Here is a 14,548-nt window from a genome sequence, read left to right on the forward strand (position 1 = left end):
GCAAGTGGCAGATCAGAGGCAGTGCGAGAGTTGCCTTTGTGGAGTGTGCTACAGGAGAGGTCTCTGAGAGCTGATGAACTGTCTTTAGAGTCATTCTTGTAGAGTGCCACTGCTCCTTCACAGTCCCCAGTTTTGTTGCCCAGTTCCCAGGCTTTGTACAGGAAAGCTGCCATCTTAAGGTATGTTCTACTGAAGTCAATGGCCTCAGTTACTCTTGTGAACTTGAATTTCTCACAAAAATTTGCCTTAAAAAGGTCCACCTGGATCATCATGCTAAGAGGACGGACATTATCCTTATACCTTTGACCCAACGGTTTGCTGGGCTCCCTCAGGCTTATCTCAAACACCCTGAAGCCTAAAGTCGAACACACTGAATTTTATGTTCATTCACCCAGCTAAGTAATGTGTAAGAGTTTCAGGAGGAGAACTCTGCACTCATTCACCTCAAGCTGCCATACTGTTCAGTTCTTAACACTTGCCTATGGGCTGATGCCTTGGGGTTAGGGTTGACTGATGACTGTCCTTCACGCCTCCCATTTTCTTCTCGCAGCTTGATTTAAAAAAAAAATGTAATTTAAAGTGCATATTTAGTTTACCCTTTATACACTAGTATAACTGTGCATGTATTTTACATTAAAATTACATAAAAACGCACTGGGGATCATTCAAAGTTTGCTGTACAGAATTACCGTAGCAGTAATTCCGTTTACCAGCACGTTTCAGGACCGACAAACAGCAGGTTTGCCAGTGGGTGGCCTGGTTTACCTCCAGCCAAGAGCTGGAGCTAATTCAGACACCCCACTGGCAAAAAAATAGCCGGTATTACTGGTGCCGGTAATACCGGCAATACCCCCATGGAGTCCTGTGGTAGGTATATTGAGGTAGGTATACTCCCTCAGCCTGTCTCGGGCTGATGTAGACATTACAGCACAAGATCTCAAGTCCTTTTGTAATCTCTTTGAAGGGCTAGTGGTATCTTTTGGTATTTGGGCTTCTATAGTGCAAACCTAGCTAGGGTGCCCAGGAGCCCTGTACAACGTTGGTTGAGGATTACAACCAAAATGTAAGCTATACCCAGGGGGACAGGTTCTGGCTGTGGATCTGGAAGGTCCCGGAATACAGTGGTGGTTTTCTCCTGGGAAATGAAGATTTTTGCCCCCTGCCCAATGAAGGGGACAAAGTGGGTGGGACCAGGGTATCCTTCCTGGTCCCGCCTGGTACCAGCCCAGCTCCATCACCCACTAGCTCAGGGATGCTTCCTGCCCCATTGATCACCTTACTAGATGCCCCAGAGTAACACAGCGGGCTTAGCCACACTCTCCACTTTAGCAATTCACCAGCCACCACTGAAGATGAATAACAACCGGATTTGTAAAGATACCAAGTCACAGAGAAAATCAAAGGATTAACTAAACAAAAGAAAAGCAATATAAAAAAAACTCAAAAATAGGCTAAATGTATGTACTCTAATTTATAATGACATGAATCTAATAAAAGACCAGTCTACCTCAAAAGATTACTAGAATTGTAACAGAACTCGGATCTACGTGATTTTTCCGTCGCGGAAAAATCTGCGACGGAAAAGTTTGCATGAGAAATGTACGCACCGCAAAATGCGTACATTTCCCATGCAAACATAATTTTTAAAAAACTGCAAGACCAACACCCTCACCCACAACACACCCACAATACACTCCCACCCACACCCCCAAGACACCCACACCCCCAACACAACCCCAAGACACCCCCACCCACACCCCCAACACACCCCCACGCACATCCTACTTACCTTGTAAAACGCTCTGTGTCCCTGCAGCGCCAGTTCCCTTTCACTTCCGTGATCGGGAACGGTGCTGCAGGGTCCTTTTCTTTCAACCCCTGTTCACTATAGTGTGTAGTATTGTGAGTGGGGTGTTGCGGGGGACACCCCTGCAGCCCCCGTTTTTAGTTTTTTTCTCAGGTGTGCTGCGGGGGTGTCCCTTGCAACACCCCGCTCACTGTGTAGTGAGCGGGGTGTTGCGTGGGACACCCCCACAGCTCACGCAGAGTTTCTTTTTTAAATGCATGCCACCAAAGGTTCGAACCTTTGGTGTTCTAACCTTTCGTGGCATGCATTTACGGCCTATTTGTACAGGTCGGACCGTTTTTTGCGGTCATTTCTTCCTATTCCACAGAACTCGAAGTCTCTTTAAAGGAAAGCAAAGAGGGCATGAGTCACAGCACTCCGAGTGTGAAGCAGCTGACGAAAAACCTGATTAGTGCAAAATGAGTTTAATATCCAGTCTGAGGGACATCTCGCTCCTCACGCCTCTGCATTTGCAAATCCATAACTAGATGTGCTATAAAGTGGCTGCCAAGCAAAGTGAGCGCTATAGAATTCATTAATGAATACATACAACAATCAGTAATTGCCTGAAAAAAATAAGTGGCAAAGGAAAGTGAAACATTGTATTTAAAATGTTTACTGTGTCTATCGCTGACACACTTTTTGTCCAGCTACCCATCCCTCAAGGGTGTACAGATTGTTGGTATTGGTGTGTTTTGCTGCCATCATATGGCTGAAATCAATGCCACAGAGAAAGGCGAGAGAGAAAGGGGGAGTTGGAATCAGAATATCTGGTTGGCATGGCAACCCATAATATTTACAGCATGAATGCTCCAACTCACTGATTATTATTTCTTACCTTCCGCCATATCCATTTGTTGAACAATATTTAAGTGAACTAAATGTTCTGTTACATGAACATGCATACCTGGGCTTTCACAACCCAGGCAGTGGAGTTAATGCTGTTTCCGGAAAAACCAGAAGCCTCACACGCCAAAGCAACTGTTGCGAAGACATCGACAGGCACAGGTAAGTCTTCAGAAATAAGTTTATTTAAGTTGACTAGGGAAAAGACCCCCAGCATCAACACGGGCTCCCTACTGAACCACTAAGCAAAATTAACTGACAAACTTAGAACACTCAGAATAGCGCAGTCCATTGCACACTCTATGACCTCATCATAACAAGAGGCATATAACATTCCATTCCACCCAGCTTTATCATGCCAGGTAGCTTAGGCTGCTGTATGAGCAGCAACATCATAACACACATCTCCCTTTCTTTTTCTTTTATAAAGCTTCCCCACAACAACGCGTTTCACACATCACCTCTTTTCACTGTGGCTACTCTATTTTTATTCCAAACTTGGCCACCAGCCACTCGCACTGCACCCTTCAATACAGCCACAACTCTAACTGGGTCGGAGTACAACATGTCTCCCTTCTTCTTTACCACTCCTTTCCTTATCCTCACCCAGTCGCCACACTCCACACGCAATTCCTTTCTTCCTCTCTTCATGTTCTCCCGCATGACCCATTCACTCTTCTTCTTTTTGAGAGACCTTCTCACTTCGTCAACCACCACATAAGACTCCCTGCTTCTGCCCAACCAAGGTGGACATGCCATGGAATAAGGTTTCCGACCTCTCATAAGCTCAAATGGACACAAACCAGTGGTGGCATGGGGTGCCATACGCAAAGCCTACATTCTATTCTGAATGGTTGCCAACTTGTCAAAACCACACTCTTCCCCCATGCGAATACTCTCCATCACACATCTATTGAGTCTTTCAACAACTCCATTCGTTTCAGGGTGGTACAAAGCTGCCCTCTTATGATTCACACCACATTTTTCTAGATACTTAGGAAAACATCCACCTGTAAATTGTGTGCCATTGTCTGTGAGAACACTTCCTGGAAGTCCCTCACTTGCAAAAATTTCTTGCAGTACCTTAACCATACTTTCACCCGTTATCTCTCTTACAATTCTAAAATCCACCCACCTGGAGAATAAATCAGCAACCACAACAACAAATTTTCCCCGACCATATCCCAAATCAACAGGTCCTAGTATATCCATGGCAATATCCCTCCAAACTCCTGAAGGCACTCCAACATCAACCAGAGGTTGCTTCTTAGCTTCAACTCCCTTACCACTTCTAAGGGAAAATTGACACTGGCCCAAACGAACTTCAACTTCCTTGTCAAAACCTGGCCACCAATAATCAGTTCTCAACACTCCTTTTGTTTTCGCAATACCTATATGACCACTGTGCGCCAAATCAATAATCCTTCCTCGAATCCCCGCGGGAGCCACTGCTCTTTCCCATCTAAACAATATCTCATCTGCAACTGATAACTCATCTTTTACCTCCCAATAAGGTTTTTCTTCCTCTAGTAATGCTGATTTACTTGGCCAAACTGCGGAGACAACATACGAGATCACTTTTCTCAATACGCTGTCCTTCCTTATCTCGTGCAAACACTCTTGCTTGGAGACAATACCTTCCGTACTCACAAACACCATCTCCATATCATCATCCTCTATCCTGTCCTGGGAAAGAACCTTTACTCTCGACAAACTATCCGCTAACGTGTTTTCTTTCCCAGGAATTACTTCCATTACAAATTTGTGGGTTTGCATCCTGGTAACCAATCCAGCCACCCTGCGTGATATTTTGTCAAGACCTTTCATTTCAAAAATAACTTTCAAAGGCTTGTGATCTGTACGAATCACAAATTCCACACCCCAGACAAAATTCTTAAACTTCTCTACAGCCCAATAACATGCAAGTGCTTCTATTTCAAGAACTGAATAACGCACTTCCGCACCTTTCAGCCCACGTGATGCACGAGCTATTATTACCTCCGATCCATCATCTTGTTTCTGAGCTAGAACCGCACCTAGGCCGCCCTCACTAGCATTCACCGTAATAATAGTTAACTTCCTGGTATCGAAACATCCCAACGGCTTTGCCATATCTATTTCCTCCTTGATCCTGGAAAATTCAACATCACACTCACAACTCCACGCAAAGTCTGCACCTTTCCTCAATATCTTTTTCATCTCCATGACCTTAGCAGCATCATTCTCTACAAACTTCTGATAAAACTCCGTCATGCCCAAAAATGACCGAAGTTCACCTTTAGTCGTTGGCCTCTCGATTTCTTTTATGGAATTAATCATGCTTTCCTTGGGCTTCACCCCTTCAGACGATACTTCGTGACCCAAGTAATCTACCTTGGATACCGCAAATTTGCACTTCTCTTCTCTCAACGTGATGCCTCTCTCTTCAAAGATCTTCAACACTGCATTAAGACTTCTATCATGCTCCTCCAATGTCTCACCACGTATTAACACATCGTCTTGGAAACAAAACACTCCTTTTATACATCCAAGTAACCGATCCATAATCTTTTGGAACACCGAGGAAGCTGACGCCAAACCGAACGGCATTCTTCTGAATTGGAATACCCCCTCATGAGTTATGAAAGCTGTGACCTTCCTGCATTCTGCTTCAACTCAACTTGATGATATGCACTCGCCATATCCAACTTTGAGAATATTCTCCCCTTTCCTACCATGGTCAACATTTCACCCATATTAGGCAAAGGGTGCCTGTCAATCATGACACACTTGTTGAGCTCACGCATATCAACGCACAACCTCAAATCACCTGAACTTTTCTTTACCACAACAATCGGTGACACCCACTCAACACCTCCCGCTCTCTCAATTACTCCCATTTGCGACAATTTCTTTAGCTCATTCCTTACTCCTTCCCTTAAAGAGAGAGGTATGGTCCTAAGTTTAGCAACAACTGGCACGCTACCCCTCTTTAGTACAATTTGGTGCTGAAACCCCTTCACTTTCCCCAAACGTTCCTCAAATACTCCCTTATGCTTTACCACATACTTGCTTGACTCCTCGCATGGCAACAACACTTGGAGCACTTGTTCGGGATGATTGGGGTCCAAACGAATACCCAGGCTTTTCTGTTCTCTCCATCCCAGCAAAGATTGTCCCTTCCTAGTGACATATACTTTGCCTTTACACCTCCTGCCCTTGAACTCAAATTCACTCCACTAATAACCCAGGAGCTCAATTCTGTCCTGATTGTACCCCCCCAGGATTGATATCCAGATGAGTCAAACGATCTACCGCTCCACACATCTCCTTCTCAAACACATTTCTGGACACTAAAGTAATCTTTGAGCCTGAGTCCGCCATCATAGAAACCTCACGACCATTCACATTCACAGTCGCATACGGTCGCTCACAATCATCTTCATCGCCCTCCATCACAACATTGACTGTATTGACAATGACATTCTGCACAGGAAGTATCACTTCTTCATCCGACGATCTGCCGTCCTCTTCATCATTGACATAAAGAACTTTTCTCTGATTGGACTGTCCAAACTGATAGTTCTTACAACAGTTTGCAAAATGACCTCTCCTTTTGCACTTTGCACATGTCGCTTTACGGCCTGGACATACGATGGATGAAGCAAAATGTGTGCTACTGGCGCATTGAAAACATAGTCTGTCCTCTCTCTTCTCAGTTCTCAGCACTGTCTCTTGGTTCTTCTTCTCCTCCCCAATTTTATTCGACTGCTTGCACTTTCCTCTTCTTCTGCTCTTGCTATCTCCCACATTCAATATTTCACTCTTGCTTTCCTTGGGCTCACTTGTCTCACCCTTTGACAATTTTGCGACACATGATAATGAATGTTCTACGCGTTTCGCCAGATCTAAGACTTCATCCAGATTGGGGTCATCTTTCAACCACAACTCCTCGCGTATCTTATTAGATCTACAGTGCGTCATAAACTGATCACGAATATGTTCGTTGAATGTTCCTTGGAACTTGCAAGTTAAAGCTAAATGCCGCAGAGCTGTCACATACTCCTCAACTGACTCACCCTGGGCTTGCATCCTCATACGAAAGTTATATCGCTCTAATATTGTGCTAGTCATCGGATTGAAATGCTTGTCTAGTTTCAACAAAGCAACGTCAAATTCATTCGTAGTATCACCTTCGCCACCATCTCCTGTTGGTTGAGGAAGTGTCTCATAAATTCTTTGGCCTTCACACCCCAAAAAATGCAATAGCAGTGCTAATTTCCTCTCACTAGAATATGACGTTCCGCCGGCAGCCTTTAAATAGTGTGCAAATCCTTTACGCCACTGAGCCCATGGTATTTTTGCAGCTCCTGGTATCGGCATAAATATCGGTGGCCCAGCTATCCCCGGCAGACCTGCCATGTTTTGTCTTAAAACAGGGCGCACTGCTCAAAGAGACACTCCAAACCAGCCTTCAGCTACTCTCACTCTTCAGGAGACACCCCAGCCTTCAGCTACTTTCACTCTTCAGGAGACACCCCAGACCAGTCTTCAGCTCCTCTCGCCCTTCCTGCATCAAAATTGCTTCCTTTTCGTGCCTCCCTTTCTCACTTGTGTTTTTTTTTTTATATGTGCAGATAATGTGCTTTAAGTAAGCAAAAATAATATGCCAATCCTCTTCAGCTCATGGTGAGCACATACATTAGTACGGTGGCTCAAGAGCGCTCCAACTAGCAGCTGTGTGGTGCCTTCCCCTGGAAATTACAATGCGCCTCTGCTCAGTACAGTATGGCATCCAATCACTTGCCTCACCGTGCGCATTAACCAGCAGCGGTGTGGTATTGTTTCTTTAAGAGTCTGCATGCGCCCGTATTACATGTCATACGGCGCCCTTCCCCGGAACAGCCGCTCCTCTCCTGCTTCCCCACTTCCTTCAATCCTTTCGTATGGAGTCGCGAACACCCTGGCAAATGCCGTGTCTTTATGGAGTACCATGCCAGATACTCGCGACAACTTTCCCCACGCAACGGTGCCGGAGAGACGACAGGGCCGACAGCCTCGTAGGCATTCCAACAGCAGAGCAGATGGTGCTGATTACGGAAGGAGACGGGGCCTGCGCACACACAGTTCAAAGCGGCACACTTACTTGTTACAAGGCTGCCAGACTCAGTGGCCGCTCAACGCTGGGACAAAGCAGAGCGGCCAGCACAAGGTGTGACTGACTTGGGTTCAGTTCAAACTGCCGCTACTACACCGGGGGCACGGCGGAGCGGCAGCGTCTTCAGGATACTTGCTGGGGGTCTTCAACATCCCATCCTCGTCGCCATTGTTGCGAAGACATCGACAGGCACAGGTAAGTCTTCAGTAATAAGTTTATTTAAGTTAACTAGGGAAAAGACCCCCAGCATCAACACGGGCCCCCTACTGAACCACTAAGCAAGATTAACTGACAAACTTAGAACACTCAGAATAGCGCAGTCCATTGCACACTCTATGACCTCATCATAACAAGAGGCATATAACATTCCATTCCACCCAGCTTTATCATGCCAGGTAGCTTAGGCTGCTGTATGAGCAGCAACATCATAACAGCAACTCAATGCAAGAGGGAGAGGCATGCACTTGGCCACATGGACCCAGGAAATACTGCCGGGGCAGTTTGGAAAACACAGTACACTGCCATTAACCATTAAGCAGGCCACCCTTGCAGGGCGGCAGGACAGATTAAGCCTGGGCTGTGCTGTCATGAGCATTACGTAACAGGACTGGGGTATAGGGGTATAAGGGAACCAGATCTCCTTAAAAGCTGCAGGCCACATGCTTTCTATCTGACTTGACACGCTTTGTGAAGCCAGAAGGAAAATCAGGCATTTTCCTTTGTTCAAATGTAACAGTCCAAGGGCCTGATTGACAGAGCATTTTCCAAAGGGACTGCACCATTAACAATCGCTTCTGTGAATTAGGCCCACAGTCTCACATTCAACAGTCCAAGCTGTGCAAGTTAGTATATATGCCATGCGGCTTGCAGACATTTACCTTACTGTTAGGGTCAGTGCTGTGTCAGTGCCGTGACAAATGAAATAAGCAGAGAGTCCAGTGTCCATGACATGCTCAAAAGGGTTTCAAGCTTGAATCACTACCACAGACCTAATTCCAATATAAAATTGTGTGGTCATTCTTATGTCCCAAAATGATCTTTGTTTATATGCAGGTCACTGCTGCAGTGTGCTTCTCCCTTTGCAGGGAGGAAACAACTGCAAATAGGGCGCTAGAAAGACCACTCTGCCAATGGCACTTCCCTTTTCACAGTTTAAACAGGGAAATATAATTTCATGATGTGATTTCTTATGAGGACGTGCTGGCCATCAGTAGAATTTCAGACTTTCTGCCATAAAAATACACTGCGAACATTGAGACGAAAGGGTGCAGTACCACTAACAGCATACCGGTGTCCTCCTAAGAAATTACTTGTAATCAACACTCCACTCTACAGGAAAACAACTACCAATTTGCTCATGTATTTAAGCCATCATATGAATAAAGATCTTCCCACAGTGCAAGTAAAGCTTTTCCCCAATTTGCCTGTCTGATTCAGCTACTGAGGGCCTGATTCACAGAACGTTTTCCTATGGGATTGCGCCATTATAAAACACTTCCATGAATCAGGCCTTTAATTTAGCCACATGGGTCTGCTTTGTCGTCCCTTAGTATTTCCACAATACATGTATTGCAAAACCCACATATGATATATTTATTACCAATTATTACCAATTTTGAATGTATGTCATTTTTCTCGAATTGAACATTAACAAGCATTGGCAATGCCAACAGTTTGGGCTTTTGTGGGCATGTAATAGTAGTGCCTGCAAAATGCCTTATATATATATATATATATATATATATATATATATATATATATATATATATATATATATGAATGTACGTATGTGTGTGTGTATGTTTGTCCGGCTATACACATCCACACCGTTGAACCCACGTATACCACATTTTGCATGGATTCCTCTTTTGTCTGGGGCAAGATCGTAGTCTATGTTTGGATGCAAAGAATTCACTCCGTAGACACCCTCATTTACTGATGATCACCCCGATTCACTACAGTAGGTACTAGAAGGAGTCAACATTTGGAAAAGTGTCTGAAGCTAAATGTTCGATGTGTTGGTTATTCCTTTGAAATGTATTAATACTGTATGCACTTCGAAAGTGTTTATTAAAGCATTTTTAAAGGGAATAAAAAAAAATGTTTGAATTCTTTTTATCGCGTCACTCCAAATATGGGAAATAGCAAGGTTACAGTTTACTTAAGTTCATTCACGAGAACATAGCACTCTCAATCAATCTTTCTTGAACATTTTCTCAAATGTGCTGAAGCCATTAAGTGACTGAAACATGCCACACAAAAAAACAAACATCACTTGGAAAAGCTCCATCTGATGCAAAGCGAAAATCAATATTAGCAGCTTCTGAAACACAGCAACAAACAGCAGCATGACTTGCCGACTAGAGGACAAGAGCAATTTTCTGTAGGGCAAATGAGATGCCAGAGCAAACTGAAGCAAGATTTGCTGACATGAGGACAAGTGCAACATCCTCCAGGGCATGTGAGACACCAGAGCAAGCTAAAGCAAGACTAGCCGACAAGAGGACAACAGCAACATGCTCCAGGACACATGAGAAACCACTCGATCAGGACACGGCGAATGCCGTTTACTCCAGCTAGTACTTTGTACACATGGTCAACCAATGGGTGGACAAATAAACAAACACCTACAAGCTTTCTGTCGTCTCCAACATATGGTTTTCACACTATCCAAAGAGAGGCAACACAATGCACCAAAACGGAAGCGCCCGCAACTTCAAATAATCAGTTCTGGGCTGCTTGGCTGCAAGATAAGCTAGCAACCAAAAGGGTGTTTGCAGCTGTGCCTGCAAGATGAACATTGGTTTCAGCTCTGCGCTACAAAAAAGAAAAATAATATCCCAAAACGTGATTGTCCTAATTTTGGTCAATCACAGATGGATGAAATCCTGGTTCGACCCTCAATGGGATTCACACATGTGAACTCTAGACTGCATTCTGTGCTCAGTCAGCAGCATTTGCTGAACCCTCCATCTATCCTAGCTAGCAAAGCTAACATTTTTCCCTCGCCTCTAATCTGCCTCTGTTGCTCACTTCCTCTGCCTCCACTCCAGCACTTCACCCATCATGGCCACATCCTAAGCACAGCTGGCCGTACTGCCTACCTGCAGTTAAACATTTCCAATGATGGTTGTCCTTAATCCACGTATGTCCACTTATCGGGGTGCAGCCTTGGAGCAGCAGTGACTGTGCAGAGGTAGTGTGGGCATTCCTGTCCAGGTGTCAAGTGGGTTGGACATGAGCCTAAAACACTGGCAGGCCTCCAGATTGGCCAGCAATGCCTGCTGAATGGAACAAAAATAACCCTGAGATCCTGAGTGTTCTCCTACCAAAGAGAAAACAAGATGCATGTAGCGCCTGCTTTAAGAGTGTCCCATCAAGGAAAGCGCTACGCCAGACACCACTACTGTACAAGCAAGCCAATAGGATTGGGGGGAGCGTCATTGGGGGACGAGCAAGTCTCACCGCAGTTTGTTAGTGAAGGTAACTGGCATAAAGCCTAGCTTCATCACAGAATGGCAAAGTAGCCATCTTTGGTTGACCCAGAAATACTTCTCGGGAGCTGAGCCTGTACACTTACTGCCACTCTGTTTTACTATCCCTTGGAGGATATGGCAGGAGAGTTCAAGTCTCCAGTATCTTCAGGGGCAGACACAAGAGTTCAACCTCATGTCTTTGTCGGGTTCTCAGCGTCACCTGGGGCGACACACCTTGCTCACCGGGTGGCAAGGCGAAGATGATAGTTTAAGCACTATTATGTTTCAATCAAGGAGGTGGCTAATCAATGATACATAAAACCAAGCGCAACTTGCAAACATGCCCTGTCCTACCTGAAATACTGACCAGCCACATCTTGCATCTGTGTTATGTGGTCTTTGCGCTTCAGAACAGGTGAAAAGCTGCCCTAGCCGACACATTTGCTTGCTGAGTAAAGGGGGGCCACCCAGCAAGGTCTCAATTGCCCTAAACCAACAGAAATGTTTGCTTTCCATTTCTCAAGCAGGCGGAATGTTTAAATGACAGTTCCCAAACAGTAAGAAGGCACTTCTACAAGCAGTTCATTTATTCTGGAAGCATTGACATTGATTTTCCCATTGGAATTGTTTTTTTCAAATCAGGCTTATAATGTTTACTAACAGATAGCATTGCTGCACAGTTTTGTTTTTGTGTGTCTTTATGACTTGACTGAAAAGCTGCATAACGCATAGAAGATTTTTTTAGGCTGACTTCATTTTTCATTCATATACTTGTATTCTTCCATTTCAAATAAGGAAAACAGAGTTACTGTCATACTATTTTTGGTTCACATATGTATTTTTATATTTGTCATTTCAGTTTACAATGTGATTTGTGTACAAAATCCCGCAAACACACACAGGACAGTGCTCGAAATACTTGAGCACTGTCCTCTCTGTGTTGACTAGATTTGCTCACACTTCAGATTTCTAGCTCCCCGCTGCCGGCATGCACCATGTTGCCAGCAGCGGCGAGCTAGAAATCCGAAGTGCAAGCAAACTCCTGTGAACACATAGAGGATATTGCTTGCACTGTCCTCTGTTTTTTTGCGGGATTTTGCTTGCACTTTGTATTTCTTCCTTCCTGCTGTCGGAAACATGGCACATGTTGGCAGCGGGGAGCTAAAAATCCTGAATCGAGCAAAATCCCGCGAGCACATTGAGGACAGTGCTCATGTCGGACGGAGAGGACCCTGAGATCCTCTGCGACATGAGCACTGTGGGGTTTCATGTCTTATTGCAAGTTTCTTATTTGAACACTTTATAGTTGATTGAAAAGCAGCGGGAGGGGAAAACAACAGAAAGGGAATGCATCAAAAATGAGGTGGGGGGAGCCAGACAATTTATGTGTGAACCCGAGCACAACCGGTCGGATTGCGGGACCATGCAAGGACAGCCTCTGCATGACCTTTTTCAGCTAACACAGGCAATCATTGAGCTAGTAAGGGTTCGAGCACTAAAAGACATGTATCACAACATTGCCGATTGTGTGTTGTAAGACATTGATGCATATTAAAACGGTTCCTAGTCATTGGATCGACTGCCAAACCGTCGAATGCTATACCATTGAAAAAAATGCATCGAAAAAAAGCAATGAATGCATTTAAAAAAAAAATGGGGTGTTCCCCCAACCTCCCTTCTTTTGACCTTTAAAACCCATTATAATTAAACTAAACCCTTTAGCATTAAAAAAATGCATTCAATGCTTTTTTCCGATGCATTTTTTTTAATGGTATGGCATTCAACGGTTTGGCAGTCGATGCAATGACCAGATACAATTAAAACTGGTTTTAAAAGGACAAGCAACAACCCTAGCTATATTTTTTTAAAAGGAAATGAAACGCAGAAAGGACAGAAATACTTATTGCTGTTGAAAGTATTGTAAATAACTTTAGCTATTTTAAATAAGATTATACTCACATGATTCTTAGTATCATTTTATTTGGAAGATGCGTGGTATCTTTCCTATTCAAAGATGGCCACTAGTTTCAGCTTGTTTCCAGAGAGCTTCCTTAGAGACAGTCATCCAAGATGGCTGCCTCCATGGAAGAGCTCAAAGAGTTCTGAGATGGGCAGGAATGAGTTGGATTAGCCCTACGGATTAGCATGGCTAGGGGCAGGAGATGGGAGGGATTCAATAACCTCACAACTGTGTATCCCTCCTCAAATGCCATCTCCATTGGAAAAGCATTACAGACCCTAGTTAAAAGCCCATATTTGAAGCTATTATGTTAAAGCTCTTATTCTAATGACAATAGTTTTGGCTTAAAGGTAGCCCTTTCAGCGCCACCTAATAGCCCAAACTAAAAATGGATAATAATAACACGTAATACATGAAACCAGTAATCCTGACAATACAGGAAATCTCACATCTAGGTGAAAAGTCAGATTGAATATTTGTCACAATTTGCTTATCTTTATTACTTTATCACATATTTGTGCTTGTGATTGTATTTATATCTGCACATTGTAGGTTTTTGTTCAGGGGTGAATTAGTGGTTACATTGTGCATTGTGGTCGCCAGAATATTCTGCTTTCTTTTTATGAGCGTTTGTAAATTGGAAAAATAGTAAATGTGTGTGTTTTCTTTTGTTCATATTTTTGTAGGCGGTTTCTATTCAGTTTCTAACATTGTGTCTTGTTTTTTGACCTTTTTGTAACACCACTCCATGAACCACACCACTGTATCATTCCACACCATCACTCCACAACCCCATTCCACACCACCACTCCACCACACTTCACTATTCGACACAACCATACCCCCATTTAATTCTCCCCACACCACACCAATCCACAACTTCACACCAACATTTCATCTCACTCCCCATTACACATTAGCATATCACTCCACGTGACCACACATCTTTCAACATTAACAGTTCAAACCACAGCTACGTCCCACTCCACACCTCCGTTCCATACCCCCACTTCAAACATTCACACTGCCACCCCACACTCCCATACCACACCCACTTAACACCACCACTCCAAACCTCCACAGCCAGACTCTACACCCTACCCACATGCCACTCCATACCTCCACACCACTGCACACCTCCATAGCACCACAAACCCACTTTCCACCACCACTCCACACCACCCATCTAAACCTGCCACTATAACCCACTCCCCTCTAACACCATGCTCCCCCTCTTCCCCTGCCCCATCCTCTGCTCTAACCCCAAGTCCTACTCTATCCCT

The 14,548-nt window shown here is 44.3% G+C and overlaps 1 protein-coding gene across 2 annotated transcripts in view; it reads left to right on the top strand.

Moving 5' to 3' along the window:
* The window catches only part of NOX3 (NADPH oxidase 3), a 530,542-nt gene that overhangs the window by 303,716 nt on the left and 212,278 nt on the right, over positions 1–14,548 (top strand). The gene's annotated exons all lie outside the window — the stretch shown is intronic.

This window comes from Ambystoma mexicanum, chromosome 4q, assembly GCF_040938575.1.
Source record: "Ambystoma mexicanum isolate Mex_15411 chromosome 4q, UKY_AmexF1_1, whole genome shotgun sequence".
Classification (NCBI taxonomy): Eukaryota; Metazoa; Chordata; class Amphibia; order Caudata; family Ambystomatidae; genus Ambystoma; species Ambystoma mexicanum.